Raw genomic sequence first — 17,768 nt, 5'->3', positions numbered from 1 at the left:
TAATAAAAGATTTTTTTTTGATAAACACATATTTGAAATTAAAGCCTTTACCCAATTAATCTTTATGAAAAACATCTATTTATTACTTACTTGTCCTGAAAGTTAAAGCAGATTAAGAGCAGTAATTTAAGTTCACATTGCCTTTTTTCTGAACCAATTGGGAGTATGGTTCCGATTTTGCTGTGTTGTAGGTTTGCCAACATCACCGATATATATATATAGACTGTCATTTTTAGCTGATGTGATTTTGTAATCATTCCTACTGTACCATTATACTATGGTGGTATGAAAAATGATGGTACTCAATCAATATAAAATACACTAGTGATGATGGTATTGGGTGAGGGGATAATACTCTATATAAGTAATGATGGTATTGGGTCTGGGTAAAATACTCTGTATAAGTAATGATGGTATTGGGTCTGGGGAAAATACTCTGTATAAGTGATGATGGTATTGGGTCTGGGGAAAATACTCTGTATAAGTGATGATGGTATTGGGTCTGGGGGAAATACTCTGTATAAGTGTTGATGGTATTGGGTCTGGGTAAAATACTCTGTATAAGTGATGATGGTATTGGGTCTGGGGAAAATACTCTGTATAAGTGATGATGGTATTGGGTCTGGGGAAAATACTCTGTATAAGTGATGATGGTATTGGGTCAGGGGAAAATACTCTGTATAAGTAATGATGGTATTGGGTCAGGGTAAAATACTCTGTATAAGTGATGATGGTATTGGGTCTGGGGAAAATACTCTGTATAAGTAATGATGGTATTGGGTCAGGGGGAAATACTCTGTATAAGTAATGATGGTATTGGGTCTGGAGAAAAAAAATACTCTTAAAGTAGGGGGTACTTGGTCTATACAAAATATTGATAAACTGAAGATTTTTGCATTTTGTTGTTACAGAAAAAACTTACAGTTTTACTCCATTAGTAGAAAATTCTGTCAAGATGGCAGCTACTTACCCTTACCAAGGCAGTTGATTACCTTCTGATCGATTGAGAATAAAATTCCATCTAATGAATCAAAATTGTAACAATACTTAGCACCAATTCATTAATATCAGATATTCAAATCCAGGGCTTAATTTTGTCTGCATTATGCAGGTCATTGATTGGGGAATCAAGTGTAAAATTTCTCTATTAATTTATACAGGATACAAGTTGATTGTAAGGTTACTGATGCAGGGTATTGTTGGTTTGAATCCAGATTTGTATCTCATATGTATATTTAATCAGATTCAAGGGGAAATAGCTCTATTGATATTGTTTAACATTGTCATCAAAAATCATCCATTTGTCTCATGTCCTTTATTGCTTCTGTCGATTTTCCAGTTGAATTTTAATTACACATTTCTTCTTTAGAACAGTTATTTTTATCACACAAAAAATAAAGAAAAAAAAAGAATGAAAAATAATAAAAAAGAAAAAAAAGGAGATACACACAAGTCATGAGACATAATTGGTTTAGTGGGTATAATGTTGATTTTATGCCCTGTTACTCTAAAAATAAAAGTTTTTAATGGAGTTGAAGTCTTCCATGTGGGAGCCGGTTTGGCTGAGATTTGTGTGGTTATCATTATGTAACCGACTGGTTGAGCATGGCTAGTAATGAACTAGCTAGTATGACTACCCGCTAGGGAGCTGATTAATGTATAATGAGGTAATGATGCACTGTCAGTTAATCTCTGACCTAGCCATTGGACAATACTAAGTGCCTGCTGATTCAGGCCCCAGTCCAGCAGGCCATAGAGGCCTGTCCTGCCATGGCCACTAATCTCTGACCCAGCCATTGGACAATACTAAGTGCCTGCTGATTCAGGCCCCAGTCCAGTAGGCCATAGAGGCCTGTCCATGTCCAGGATGTGATTTAGGCCAGTGGGAGTACTGTTGAGCTATCTATGCTTCAGATTGCTACTAAAATGCAATGATAAGCATTCATGATTCTGGTCTCTGGACATTCAAAATCTGATCAATTCATATTTTGCGCCATCATATTTTCAAAATAAATGTGAAATTTCAAATTAAATCTACTTGAACAAGAATCCAAACTGATCATTCCAAGACAAGACACACAATTTTTTTTTAAGATATAGTGTTTTCATGTATTATTGAGCTAATTAGGATTTGATAGTTACTGAAAGTCCAGATTGTTGATTTACTCTGAACTATGTCCTCAAATATCAAATATAATATTTAAGGTTACTACAAATTCATGTCATTAAGGAATGGCTAGTCTATAGAAAAATAACAGATCTTCTTCTGTTGTGTTGATCTTTAACTTGTACTCAACAAATGCAATAGCTTATACAGGATCCAGGGATCCTAAGGGAGGTAACTCTTGAAGATATAGTATTATATTCTGATACAGTAGGGAAACAGCTGAAATAAATAAAATAAACAAATAAATAAAAATCAACCGTTGATCTTTCTTGTCGCTGCTTGATATATACCACATTTATCATGTTTACGGAAATTAAGAGACTATAATCATAAATACAATAGAATGTGGATTGATGTCTTTTATATTGACATAATATTCATTGTAATGTTGCATATCACCTGTCATGCTTTTGTTAGTCCCCTACCAGTGAGACCGGGGCGGGGCTACTGTAGGTTTCCTCTTGTCTGTCTGTATGTCCGTCCTTCCACTCAGTTTTCCATACTTCTCGGCCATACTTCAAGGTATGTTGATTAAGTTGTTATGTAACTTCAGTTTGAGTAGCTACAGATCAAGTTTAAGCTTTAGGGTTATGGGTCAAGGTCACTTACTACTTTAAGCTTGAGGAGGAGGGGGGGGGGGGGGGGGGTCGTTAAATCTTGATTACAAACCTAATTGATTAGGATATCTTGATAGCCCAGTTCTGGAAGGGTTCTTACTGGGTCCTAAATAGTGTACAACATTTGTAGAATGGAATCACGTTATGTATGTTACAGCGGTATTCTCATCTTTTGTTTATGCTTAAAAAAAACATCTGAGGAAAAAAACTACAGTTTCTAAACCCAAAAGAAGTAAAAAAAAAAAAAAAAAAAAAAAATTATGTTGAATTATTCAAAATTGTTTTAGTAAGACATCAGAGAATCTGTCCAATGTTAAGTTGAAGATATTAGATATTCTGTTGAATAATAAAGTGTTCTTAGTAATAAGCTGAAGATTCTCGCAGAGAAAATGATTATAATTGTCAGTTTGGATCGTGAAAATCTGTTTTAGTGTCCCATTCATCTTTGATGTGTATCCTTCTTGGTCATAAAATGTATCCTTCTGGGTCAGAAAATGTTCTCTCATCAAAAAACAGTAGAATTAAACTTGACAATGTTTCAATTAAATAGAATTGTCAACATTTGACAATTCTATTTAATTTGTCAAATGTTGAATTTAATATTGTTTTAATGTTATGGGGTTATGAATATTATATGCGGCAATGTTGAAAATAGGAAGTTTTGTTGGTGGAAAGTTCTTTTGTTTCCTGTGACATAATATTGTATGATTTAATGGATAAATTTACTGCTAGTTCCAGAAGTATGGGTACTACAAAAAGCAATGTTGGAAAAGTGATAAAGATTTAGTAATAAAATGGTTGATTTTGTTTCTGTACTGAGATATAGTATGAAATTCCTGAAGAAAACGTAAAACATATGAACCGTGATGGCCATTTTTTTTTTTTTCTTTTTTTTTCTCTGAAGAACCTTTCTTCCACTTTATACAAAGAAGGATTCTGAGAGTTGCCATAGCAACAGCACAATGGCTGCAGTACTAATTGATTGGACGCTCCAAGGTGGGTGAATCTATGGAGCATAAGGCTGTGATTACCTCAGGTCTGATGAAGCCTGGGACATTTTCAAATGAAAATCCAGCTCTGAGTCCTGATGTCTTTTAGCTGGGATATGTTTGGTGTTTGTGTGTTTCTGTCTGTTAGCCTGCCACATCGCGCACACCTTACACACTAGCTATTTATTGGAGAATCATGTGACACTGTCAGATTTTCAGGAAAAGTTTCCTCACTGTTCGACCTGGACATTAGATAGATATATGTATATATATTCTTTGTGTGCACAATATCTATAAATAATCCATTCATCAGCTGTCATCTTCTGGTAGACTGACTATTTGTCTGTTGGCATTGTGACCTCTAGAGGGTTTGAATGCCACTCAGATAGGAAGAGGAGAACCAGATGCGGTTTATCCCTGTGTTGGGTTAAGTCTGTCTGTCTATCCTGCTGGCCAGCCGGTGAAGGAGTAGCCAGCATAATGACATCATGATGTGATTATTGTATACTGGACTTACACTGTGTACAGCCACTGTGTACAGCCATTGACCATTACTGGTGGAAGCTTGGACCGGTGGGCCGAGAAATATCCAGTGGCCATCAAAACCTCAAACATACATACCATTATAGATTATCAATATGTGATTCCAGTGTAAAAATATCTGGGCAGGAGTGTTAAACAATAGCCACCTGATGACACTATACTGTAACCTGTATAGAATTCTCTGGGCTGCCACTGAGCTTTACCATTGCCTGCAGTACTGGACACTCTCTTGACCACACCAGACACCGGTTTAATCATTCAGTTACACGGGGAGGATTATATCATCCACCATGAGGGGTATTAGTCTGTGTTAGAAGTATATCGGCCCTAATCTGCACTGATTACACCATACTGTGGTATCTACTGTAGAATTTCACCTACTGGCTTCCACAGGATACATATTTTATCATTAACATTTTGTTTGGATTTATAATAGTAGCGTGTGTGATCAGTGCTCTGACAAAACACATATGGTCACCGGCACACAGTAAGTAGTGTGTGGACATGAGTGGGGATAGTGGCACACAGATTCTCTATTAACGTCTGTGTGTAGGGACACATCACACGGCAGATAATGTGATGATTCGGAGAGGAATACCACACACCATTCCAGTGACGGCACATTTCCTACCATCATTTCCATACAGCAGGTAGGAGCTCCAGTCCTCGGTGGAGGATTAAACTATCCAATGTCTCCATACTGTTGTCAGGTGTGGTCCAGTGTTTTTGTTGTAGTAGATATGATAGATGTTATATGATTAATGTAGTTGACTTCTGTTGTTGTAGATGTTGTAGGCTTGTGATTCGATGTGGTTAACATGTGATGGCATCACAGATATCGTTGACATTCTGTCATCATAAATATGGTTGACATATGTCATAGCAGATATGGTTAATTGTGTGTTTGACATGTGATATCTTCATACATGTTTGAGATGTGATTTGTATTTTTTATGGCTCATCAACTTAGGAGTCATTTAGAGCCAATGATCTTGACTTTGTGATGTCATACATATAGTGGACATGTGATGTCATAGAAGGTATGACTTGTCATGCCATCCTAGATATGGTTGACTTGTTATGTCATCATAGATATGGTTTGACTTGTGATGTCATAGTATGTATGACTTGTGATGTCATCATAGATATGGTTGACTTGTTATGTCATCATAGATATGGTTGACTTGTGATGTCATAGAAGGTATGACTTGTGATGTCATCCTAGATATGGTTGACTTGTGATGTCATAGAAGGTATGACTTGTCATGTCATCATAGATATGGTTGACTTGTGATGTCATAGAAGGTATGACTTGTGATGTCATCATAGATATGGTTGACTTGTGATGTCATTGTAGGTATGACTTGTGATGTCATCATAGATATGGTTGACTTGTGATGTCATTGTAGGTATGACTTGTGATGTCATAGGAGGTATGACTTGTGATGCCATCATAGATATATTTGACTTGTGATGTCATAGAAGGTATGACTTGTGATATCATCGTAGAAATGGTTGACATGTGACATCATAGAATGTATGACTTGTGATGTCATCATAAATATGGTTGACTTGTGATGCCATCATAGATATATTTGACTTGTGATGTCATAGAAGGTATGACTTGTGATATCATCGTAGAAATGGTTGACATGTGACATCATAGAATGTATGACTTGTGATGTCATCATAGATATGGTTGACTTGTGATGTCATCCTAGATATGGTTGACTTGTGATGTCATAGAAGGTATGACTTGTGATGTCATAGTAGGTATGACTTGTGATATCATCGTAGAAATGGTTGACTTGTGACGTCATAGAATGTATGACTTGTGATGACATCGTAGATATGGTTGACTTGTGATGTGGTAGAAGGTATGATTGACATGTCATCATAGATATGGTTGACTTGTGATGTCATAGAATGTATGACTTGTGATGTCATCGTAGATATGGTTGACTTGTGATGTCATAGAAGGTATGACTTGTGATGTCATCATAGATATGGTTGACTTGTGATGTGGTAGAAGGTATGATTGACATGTCATCATAGATATGGTTGACTTGTGATGCCAAAGATGGTATGACTTACCATGTAATCAAGATTTTTTTTTTTTTTAAATGGTTGTCACAAATAGTAATTAAGAGCTGAATAAGATGTAATATATTGTTAGGATCCTTTAGAATGTTTTCTGGTACTTGTAGATCTTACTTGATTATTATAATAGATCTTACTTGTTTTGAGAGATGGCCAATTTGTCTTTTACAGTCTACATACTTATAAAATATATGTACATTAAAGGACTATCAAATACTGGGCAGACAATCTCTTCAACTATGAAGATTCAATAGTTTTTCTACAGGAATACCTTGATTGCATGAAATGGGCTTCCCATATCTTGTTCATGAGGTAGCCATCAGCTACTACCTGGACACCAGCCACTAAATGACTGTGGTATATCAGGAGGGCGATAAAATCAGCACATATATAGCAAACAAATATGAATGAATCGTAAATACTATTAACTGTCAAACTGGGTAAACTAGGGGAATTTTAAATGTTTCATCACCCTTCAGTGGCTCTGCAGTGCAGCCTTGTGGCTGTTGGTGTTGTTTATTTTATAGGAATGTATGTATATGTTATGAAGTACAGACACGTGTGTCAGGTTTTCAGATCTTGCTTGTAAAATAAAAGCTTGAATAGCAGTTGTAAAGAGGAAGACCCAGTAAATGCTGGGTCAGCTGCTTGTTTATAAATTCTCAATCAAGAAGAATGCTGGAATTTTGATGTGCTTAGACTGGATGCACCATAAGACAAGATCTGTGTTTTGGGAGGGGGTGGTATATTTCTCAATCTGTTACACCAGTGTGGGCTGTTGTCTACCGAATGTTTGAGAGGGGTGGGGAATGTGCATAAGATACTACTATTTTGTACTGAAATAGTTTTACAAACCCTACCAGAATATTGCCCACTGATAGGTTTACTTTGCTGAGGTTTTGGGAAGGTGAAAGTCTTTGACAACTTAACCATTATGAAGGTGTGACCTTGAGATATTTCTGCAGAATTTTGGCTTTGGCTAGAGGTCACTAATTAAATAGATATAGTTAGCTGGTGTAGGTTTGACCTTGGTTAGCTGTACAGGAAAATACTGTAGGTTTGACCTTGAAATATGTTGCTTTGGGCAGATGACCTAGACTTAAGGTCACTAGTTCAATAGGTATAGCTAGGTACTGTAGGTTTGACCTTGAGATGTGTTTCTATGGGAGTATAACCTTGGCTTATAAGGTCACATGTTTGATAGTTAGATACTGTAGGTTTGACCTTGAGATTTGTGGCTATGGAGGTATGACCTTGGCTAAAGGCCACTAGTTTAATAGGTTTAGATAGATACTGTAGGTTTGACCTTGAGATGTGTTGCTATGGGAATATGACCTTGGCTGAAGGTTGCTTGTTTGATAGGTATAGCTAGATAATGTAGGTTTGACCTTAGTATATTGGATCATATTTCCAAAAAACATGAAGAACTTGAATCTATAATGGCATTATTGATATGTTTTAAACATTGATTTAATCTTGTATGGTATTACTACATAGTAACATGGTATCTTCATCGGAGTATAGACTGGATCAGGTGTTACAATGAAAACCATCTGTCACCGTGTATTATTATAAGCGCCATATGTTACTGTTTTTGCATGTATGTTTATCCCATGTGAGAAACCTTATTTTTGAGGGAACAAATTATAAAGTTCTCTAATCTGAGTAGATGTGGAGTAAGATGAATGTAATCTGTTCCACGAACCATGGATATTGTATGTAACAGCGTTGGTCGTTTTAGTAAGATTACAATAAATATACCATATCATTATTCTTTTGATCTTTGAATAAACGAATCTTATTTTCTTAGAAATATTTTTTTTAGATTACAGAATGTTTGTTTATATAATTTGAATGCATCTGTGTGACTATCCAGTGCAAATGGAATGTTCAATATACCACACTAACTGTAAAAAAAAAAGGTACAGGAATTATTCCTGAGAATTAGACATGCATGTAGTTACGAGAAGCACATGTTCTTCTTTTATTATTGGGGTCTTCATTATATGGAACACTAGTGTTTACTTTCTGAGAGCTAATTCAGTCTCGCACCTAATCATTGGGCCATCAAAACATAGGTATCTTTTGTCAATCTTCAGGATAATTAATGACTTGAGGGAGATGTATGTTGGAGTAGAAGGAAAACCTTTTGACCTATGTACTTTTTTTGACAAGATAATTTCTGCGCTGTGTGTTTCTTACTAATGGTTGAAAGTAATTCCATGATTCAAGATAGGAATATGATGATAGGGTGGTTATAGAGAACAAGATAAGCGTTACTCTCAGGGGTGTTCAAAATGTTAAGAGAAAGTTATGATATATACAAGGCTGTAATGCAAAATGAATCTCTTTTCCCTACAAATCTATACCTGATAATGTATCTCCTTCCCCACAAGTCACACACAAATCTATACCTGATAATGTATCTCCTTCCTCACACACACAAGTCACACACAAATCTATACCTGATAATGTATCTCCTTCCCCACACACACAAGTCACACACAAATCTATACCTGATAATGTATCTCCTTCCCCACAAGTCACACACAAATCTATACCTGATAATGTATCTCCTTCCTCACACACAAGTCACACACAAATCTATACCTGATAATGTATCTCCTTCCCCCCACACACAAGTCACACACAAATCTATACCTGATAATGTATCTCCTTCCCCACACACAAGTCACACACAAATCTATACCTGATAATGTATCTCATTCCTCACACACAAGTCACACACAAATCTATACCTGATAATGTATCTCCTTCCCCACACACAAGTCACACACAAATCTATACCTGATAATGTATCTCCTTCCTCACACACACAAGTCACACACAAATCTGTACCTGATAATGTATCTCCTTCCCCACAAGTCACACACAAATCTATACCTGATAATGTATCTCCTTCCTCACACACAAGTCACACACAAATCTATACCTGATAATGTATCTCCTTCCTCACACACAAGTCACACACAAATCTATACCTGATAATGTATCTCCTTCCTCACACACAAGTCACACACAAATCTATACCTGATAATGTATCTCCCCACACACAAGTCACACACAAATCTATACCTGATAATGTATCTCCTTCCCCACAAGTCACACACAAATCTATACCTGATAATGTATCTCCTTCCTCACACACACAAATCTATACCTGATAATGTATCTCCCCACCCACAAGTCACACACAAATCTATACCTGATAATGTATCTCCCCACCCACAAGTCACACACAAATCTATACCTGATAATGTATCTCCCCACCCACAAGTCACACACAAATCTATACCTGATAATGTATCTCCCCACCCACAAGTCACACACGAATCTATACCTGATAATGTATCTCATTCCCCACAAGTCACACACAAATCTATACCTGATAATGTATCTCCTTCCCCCCACACACAAATCTATACCTGATAATGTATCTCCTTCCCCACACACAAGTCACACACAAATCTATACCTGATAATGTATCTCCTTCCCCACACACACAAGTCACACACAAATCTATACCTGATAATGTATCTCCTTCCCCACACACACAAGTCACACACAAATCTATACCTGATAATGTATCTCCTTCCCCACACACACAAGTCACACACAAATCTATACCTGATAATGTATCTCCTTCCCCCCACACACAAGTCACACACAAATCTATACCTGATAATGTATCTCCTTCCCCACAAGTCACACACAAATCTATACCTGATAATGTATCTCCTTCCCCACAAGTCACACTAATCTATACCTGATAATGTATCTCCTTCCCCACACACAAGTCACACACAAATCTATGTCTGATAATGTATCTCCTTCCCCACACACAAGTCACACACAAATCTATACCTGATAATGTATCTCCTTCCCCACAAGTCACACTAATCTATACCTGATAATGTATCTCCTTCCCCACAAGTCACACTAATCTATACCTGATAATGTATCTCCTTCCCCACACACAAGTCACACACAAATCTATACCTGATAATGTATCTCCTTCCCCACAAGTCACACTAATCTATACCTGATAATGTATCTCCTTCCCCACACACACAAATCTATACCTGATAATGTATCTCCTTCCCCACCCACAAGTCACACACAAATCTATACCTGATAATGTATCTCCTTCCCCACACACAAGTCACACACAAATCTATACCTGATAATGTATCTCCTTCCCCACACACACAAGTCACACACAAATCTATACCTGATAATGTATCTCCTTCCCCACACACAAGTCACACACAAATCTATACCTGATAATGTATCTCCTTCCCCACAAGTCACACACAAATCTATACCTGATAATGTATCTCATTCCCCACACACAAGTCACACACAAATCTATACCTGATAATGTATCTCCTTCCCCACACACAAGTCACACACAAATCTATACCTGATAATGTATCTCCTTCCCCACAAGTCACACACAAATCTATACCTGATAATGTATCTCCTTCCCCACACACAAGTCACACACAAATCTATACCTGATAATGTATCTCCTTCCTCACACACAAGTCACACACAAATCTATACCTGATAATGTATCTCCTTCCTCACACACAAGTCACACACAAATCTATACCTGATAATGTATCTCCTTCCCCACACACAAGTCACACACAAATCTATGCCTGATAATGTATCTCCTTCCCCACACACACAAATCTATACCTGATAATGTATCTCCTTCCTCACACACAAGTCACACACAAATCTATACCTGATAATGTATCTCCTTCCCCACACACAAGTCACACACGAATCTATACCTGATAATGTATCTCCTTCCCCACACACACAAATCTATACCTGATAATGTATCTCCTTCCTCACACACAAGTCACACACAAATCTATACCTGATAATGTATCTCCTTCCCCACACACAAGTCACACACAAATCTATACCTGATAATGTATCTCCTTCCCCACAAGTCACACTAATCTATACCTGATAATGTATCTCCTTCCCCACACACACAAATCTATACCTGATAATGTATCTCCTTCCCCACACACAAGTCACACACAAATCTATACCTGATAATGTATCTCCTTCCCCACACACACAAGTCACACACAAATCTATACCTGATAATGTATCTCCTTCCTCACACACAAGTCACACACAAATCTATACCCGATAATGTATCTCCTTCCTCACACACAAGTCACACACAAATCTATACCCGATAATGTATCTCCTTCCTCACACACAAGTCACACACAAATCTATACCTGATAATGTATCTCCTTCCCCACACACAAGTCACACACAAATCTATACCTGATAATGTATCTCCTTCCCCACACACAAGTCACACACAAATCTATACCTGATAATGTATCTCCTTCCTCACAAGTCACACACAAATCTATACCTGATAATGTATCTCCTTCCCCACACACAAGTCACACACAAATCTATACCTGATAATGTATCTCCTTCCTCACACACAAGTCACACACAAATCTATACCTGATAATGTATCTCCTTCCCCACACAAAACTCCACACAAATCTATACCTGATAATGTATCTCCTTCCTCACAAGTCACACACAAATCTATACCTGATAATGTATCTCCTTCCCCACACACACAAGTCACACACAAATCTATACCTGATAATGTATCTCCTTCCCCACAAGTCACACACAAATCTATACCTGATAATGTATCTCCTTCCCCACAAGTCACACACAAATCTATACCTGATAATGTATCTCCTTCCCCACACACAAGTCACACACAAATCTATACCTGATAATGTATCTCCTTCCCCACAAGTCACACACAAATCTATACCTGATAATGTATCTCCTTCCTCACACACACAAATCTATACCTGATAATGTATCTCCTTCCCCACACACAAGTCACACACAAATCTATACCTGATAATGTATCTCCTTCCTCACAAGTCACACACAAATCTATACCTGATAATGTATCTCCTTCCCCACACACAAGTCACACACAAATCTATACCTGATAATGTATCTCCTTCCTCACACACAAGTCACACACAAATCTATACCTGATAATGTATCTCCTTCCCCACACAAAACTCCACACAAATCTATACCTGATAATGTATCTCCTTCCTCACAAGTCACACACAAATCTATACCTGATAATGTATCTCCTTCCCCACAAGTCACACACAAATCTATACCTGATAATGTATCTCCTTCCCCACACACAAGTCACACACAAATCTATACCTGATAATGTATCTCCTTCCCCAAAAGTCACACACAAATCTATACCTGATAATGTATCTCATTCCTCACACAAAACTCCACACAAATCTATACCTGATAATGTATCTCATTCCTCACACAAAACTCCACACAAATCTACTCCAGGTAATGTATCTCCTTCACCAACAATCAACAGACATTTGTAAAATAAAAACAAACTTACAACTCTGAACATTTATAGATGTTTTCTTTCACTGTTGTTGATGAAACAAGATAATTCCTGATACAGAATTAAACAGAGATAGCAGATCATGTGTCTAGGTTTCCCTCCCATAATGAGTTGTTATTGTTAGTTTGGTCGAGTAAACATTTACAGTAGATTTGAAGTTGATAATGACCTTGTGAAGTTAATGATGAATATTTGGTGAGTTAAATTTGGCTGTGGAGATGAGGGGTAAGGAAGACCTATTTGTAGCTTCCATATCACCAAGCCTTCAGGAAAAGATCGACAGAACCGTATCTTTTAGTAACACATAGTTTTGTTTCATCTGAGAATTATGCTTTTCCAGCAATCCAATAAGCAGATCTATATCTATTACTGTTAAGTAGATTGACCAACAAATGGCCTGTTACAATAAGCGCAGTCCCTTAGACTATGTATGTTGCCTTCCTCCCCTGGGCTTATTGCAAGATAAATACTATAATGATATTGAACATATTGTCAACAAGTTTGTTAACTTTTGAATGTCAACATCATTTGCCACCAAGATAATTGATCTGTGTAGCATCCTGGCCATGTGTTGTCCCAGGTGGCGTGTTAATTTTGCTTCAATTAATCAGTTTAATCGATGATTAGTTGTTTTTACCACCAACTATGACTCATCGATCAGGACTCTCTATGATTGCTCATGGTTTTGACTATAGCATATAAACTTTCTAGATTATTAAGATTCGAAGCCAACCTGAAAAGTGATTGGATGAATTTTATACCCCAAACTATGTTTTTCTGAACAAATCTGCTAGGTATTAAAAAAAAAAAAATTCTTATGCATGTTAAAATGTGGCAAATGCTCTAGCAAACACTTCTTTTTAGTTTATGGTCGATTGTTTGAGAAATTGTTATGATGAATATTGAGTTTGAAGCAACCAAACAGTAATGTAAACAGATTTCCTTGTGTTGCATCATTGATACAGGTTCATCAACTATGACCTTGTGGCATCATTGTACAGGTTCATCAACAATGACCTTGTGGCATCATTGGTACAGGTTCATCAATAATGACCTTGTGGCATCATTGGTACAGGTTCATCATCAATAATGACCTTGTGGCATCATTGTACAGGTTCATCAATAATGACCTTGTGGCATCATTGGTACAGGTTCATCAACGATAACCTTGTGGCATCATTGGTACAGGTTCATCAATAATAACCTTGTGGCATCATTGATACAGGTTCATCAATAATGACCATGTGGCATCATTGGTACAGGTTCAGCAACAATGACCTTGTGGCAACATTGATACAGGTTCATCAATAATGACCTTGTGGCATCATTGATACAGGTTCATCAACAATAACCTTGTGGCATCATTGTACAGGTTCATCAACAATAACCTTGTGGCATCATTGGTACAGGTTCATCAACGATAACCTTGTGGCATCATTGTATAGGTTCATCAATAATGACCTTGTGGCAACATTGGTACAGGTTCATCAACGATAACCTTGTGGCATCATTGGTACAGGTTCATCAACGATGACCTTGTGGCATCATTGGTACAGGTTCATCAACGATAACCTTGTGGCATCATTGTATAGGTTCATCAATAATGACCTTGTGGCAACATTGGTACAGGTTCATCAACGATAACCTTGTGGCATCATTGGTACAGGTTCATCAACGATGACCTTGTGGCATCATTGGTACAGGTTCATCAACGATAACCTTGTGGCATCATTGTACAGGTTCATCAACAATGACCTTGTGGCATCATTGGTACAGGTTCATCAACAATGACCTTGTGGCATCATTGGTACAGGTTCATCAATAATGACCTTGTGGCAACATTGTACAGGTTCACTAACAATAACCTTGTGGCATCATTGTACAGGTTCATCAACAATGACCTTGTGGCATCATTGTACAGGTTCATCAACAATGACCTTGTGGCATCATTGGTACAGGTTCATCAACAATGACCTTGTGGCATCATTGGTACAGGTTCATCAACTATGACCTTGTGGCATCATTGGTACAGGTTCATCAATAATGACCTTGTGGCATCATTGTACAGGTTCATCAACAATAACCTTGTGGCATCATTTTAAGAAGCTCACCACCTTGCTATAGTGAAGTATCATCGACACACTTACATTATCAGTTACTTGTTAGTCTGTCTGTACATTGCATTCCAGCTATACAGTTTCCTTTGTGGTATGTCAATATTCTTTTGGCCATTTTCGCTGGGTGGCATTTTGTTGGTTTTGCCCTTTGTGGCATTGTAGTGTGATAAACATTGTGTGGTATTTATCATAGTGTGATAATGTGAACATTGTTTGGCATCATAAGGACACATTTCATGGATGGCATCAGGGTCACATAATTGTAATTTGTCAACTTGTCACAGAATCATTATGGCGTCATTTTATGTGGCATTCTGGCATGGCATCCTTAGATAATAAATTCTGCAAACATATGAATTGTCATTTTATATAGTAACTACTTAGAGCCTCCCTAGGTATGTTTGTTGTCTAAATGCTGACCTCTTACGGCCTCATGGGGTAATGTATAGATGCCTGACATGCACACAATCGGTATGGAACACTGGTTTTGTCTTGTACATGTTAGGAGAAACGTGTGCTGTGTGTGAGCAAGTATCGATTCACAATACGTATTGATTGAAAATTTCACCAGGGAGAATGGTAAATACTGGCCAAGATCTGGGCTCTGCTGTGAGAATTGGGTTTGTTGAGCATTATGTGACATTCTGCTGGAGCTTTGGAGAGCAGCCAATGTACAATGGTTTTAGTCTTGGCATCGTTGTGGTAGCCAATCTCTGTGCAATTGTCAGTAGATGTTGCAGGAATTGCGTAAGGGGCCAGAGGCCATGTGGAACTTTGTCTGGTTATGTTACAGTCGGCTACATAGTCTGGCGCCATTGTAGGCTGTCCTACTCTTCAGGATACAGTTTCCTCTGGGGTCCACATCCATCTTGTTGGTCCTTTAAAATACCCCGAGTCCAAGTGATTTGGGTGCTTACTTGTTAGTGATGACCAAATGTATGCATGACAGAGATTAGAGTGGTTTGACCAATCATAGCTTTTACTATGAAACTGTGCTTAAGTAAGCTATTTTGGGGTACAGGTCTGAGTTGGTAAAGCTATTTTCCTTGTAGTTACATATACATTTGATGGCCTCAAAATGGTTAGTGTCTGGTTGGTGATTAGTGGTGATGTTTAGGTCGGCTGGTTGATTATAAGCCAGTTTGGTTTCTTACGGTTCATTTTTAGTTGGGTTTTGTTCAGTTCTGTCTTATCATTGGCATTAATGATTTTGCAGGCAAAATATGAAAATTAATTTTTGCAGTTTTTTGCTGGAATCAAAGCTGCTGCTACTCTCTATCCACAATGATCTGGTTCATGTATATCGGTCAATAGTAACCATGGTGATCTCTGTCAAGGACTCTCCAGGCTAATGCTGATGTATAGATTTGTTTTGCACACAATAACACTGTAGAGATTAACAAAATTCCACAGATCAATCCATACACACTTCAGGAGGTCTCTTGTAGGGTCAAAGGTCAGCTCTATATATAGATCATTTGGCATTAAATAGCCAAAGGTCAAAACAAATTGATAGGTTAGATAGTCAAAGATCACAAATAGAATAATGAATCAAATGCCAGAATGTCATCAAGTGATTGATAGGGTCAAAGGTCAAGTAAGACATTGGAGTATATTAGAGAAATGATCATGTAGAGCACTTGAAAGTTGCTGTTCATTTGCTCTGATAGAACTCTTTACTATAGTGAAGCATTTAATATGGGATTCTCATTGCCTCACATATAATGTCTTTTTTAAATGTACAATATTGCGGAGTATTGATCCAATCCATTTATTGTGGTTAAAGGAACATGGCCTTAATAGAATAATATCACTTATAAATAACAGTGGATTAGATGTTTTGTGTCGTGGGCTGGATACCATTCTGTGTAGCCACGTCAAGTTAATTGCGCCTTCTGCTAGTATTGATTGTGCCTTCAAAACTATTCAATCAAAGTTTACCAGTTGCAAAGGCGTTCACTTAAATTAATATGAAAATATCTGTTAATATATAAAGTCACTGACATTTATGGCCTGAAAGATGCTGTTCAATTGATGACTGTTTGATGATTGTGGAGTAATGTAGTAATGCTGTTTTCTAGGTTTGGTTGGCTGGCTTCATTAGCTATATGATGTTGCACATCAGATTGACATCATGGTCAATAAAGGGTTTTTCCTCCTTGTATTAGACCCTACTCTGGTGTAAACATGTCTAATGACCAGTTGTTGGAATCTTGATAGAAATAGCTGGGACTGTAATGAAGGCATACTACTGGGCTTTTGTTAATTTTACTGATTTCTTTTTTCTCTCTCTCTCTTTTTTTTTTTTTTTTTTGTGGTTAGATTGCGTTTTTTTTGTCCGTTTGATGTGTTTTGTGATATTGCTATTTATTGATGAAACAAGCGTAGTGAAATCTGGAAGACTATTTCTAGTGCCACTTTTTCAAGGTTAATTAGCACATTCTGAGATTGCTGTTTACACCTGAAGGGATCTGATATTGTCTTCATCATACTTGTCACACCACCAAGTGGCCTTCGTGCTGGATTTAAAATTCAGACTTTGTTTACTGGAATTTCCATGTGGATTAGCATTGATAGTCATTGTTCATTACATCATCAACATATTTTTTTTTTCGTGTGAAATTTTATGTCATCGTTGCATGCTTGTGTTTTGAAACACTTCGGCAACACATTTTAACATAGCTGTTTTATGGCTTCTCTTAAGCAAAATTATTTATTCTTGAGAAGCAGTTGCTGTAATTGCATTTA

The 17,768-nt window shown here is 37.3% G+C and overlaps 1 protein-coding gene and 1 long non-coding RNA gene across 9 annotated transcripts in view; one reads left to right on the top strand and one right to left on the bottom strand.

Moving 5' to 3' along the window:
• The window catches only part of LOC117330606 (plasma membrane calcium-transporting ATPase 2-like), a 172,651-nt gene that overhangs the window by 69,199 nt on the left and 85,684 nt on the right, over positions 1 to 17,768 (top strand). Inside the window, exon 1 of one of the 8 annotated variants that reach the window (XM_033889027.1) lies at positions 4,123 to 4,966. The exons of the other annotated variants lie outside the window; for them this stretch is intronic. The gene's annotated coding sequence lies outside the window, so the exon portion shown is untranslated. Of the gene's footprint in view, positions 1 to 4,122; positions 4,967 to 17,768 lie in introns of those variants that run through there. 8 annotated transcript variants of the gene reach the window in all.
• LOC117330608 lies at positions 9,997 to 10,469 on the bottom strand. The gene is made up of 3 exons (XR_004533372.1): positions 10,388 to 10,469; positions 10,204 to 10,301; positions 9,997 to 10,160 (listed from the first exon to the last, which is right to left on the bottom strand). It is a non-coding gene; the product is annotated as an uncharacterized LOC117330608 (long non-coding RNA).

Source organism: Pecten maximus, chromosome 7 (genome assembly GCF_902652985.1).
Source record: "Pecten maximus chromosome 7, xPecMax1.1, whole genome shotgun sequence".
NCBI classification, from domain to species: Eukaryota; Metazoa; Mollusca; class Bivalvia; order Pectinida; family Pectinidae; genus Pecten; species Pecten maximus.
The sequence above is the reverse complement of the archived record's forward strand: the minus strand, read 5'-3'. Positions and strand labels throughout refer to the sequence as shown.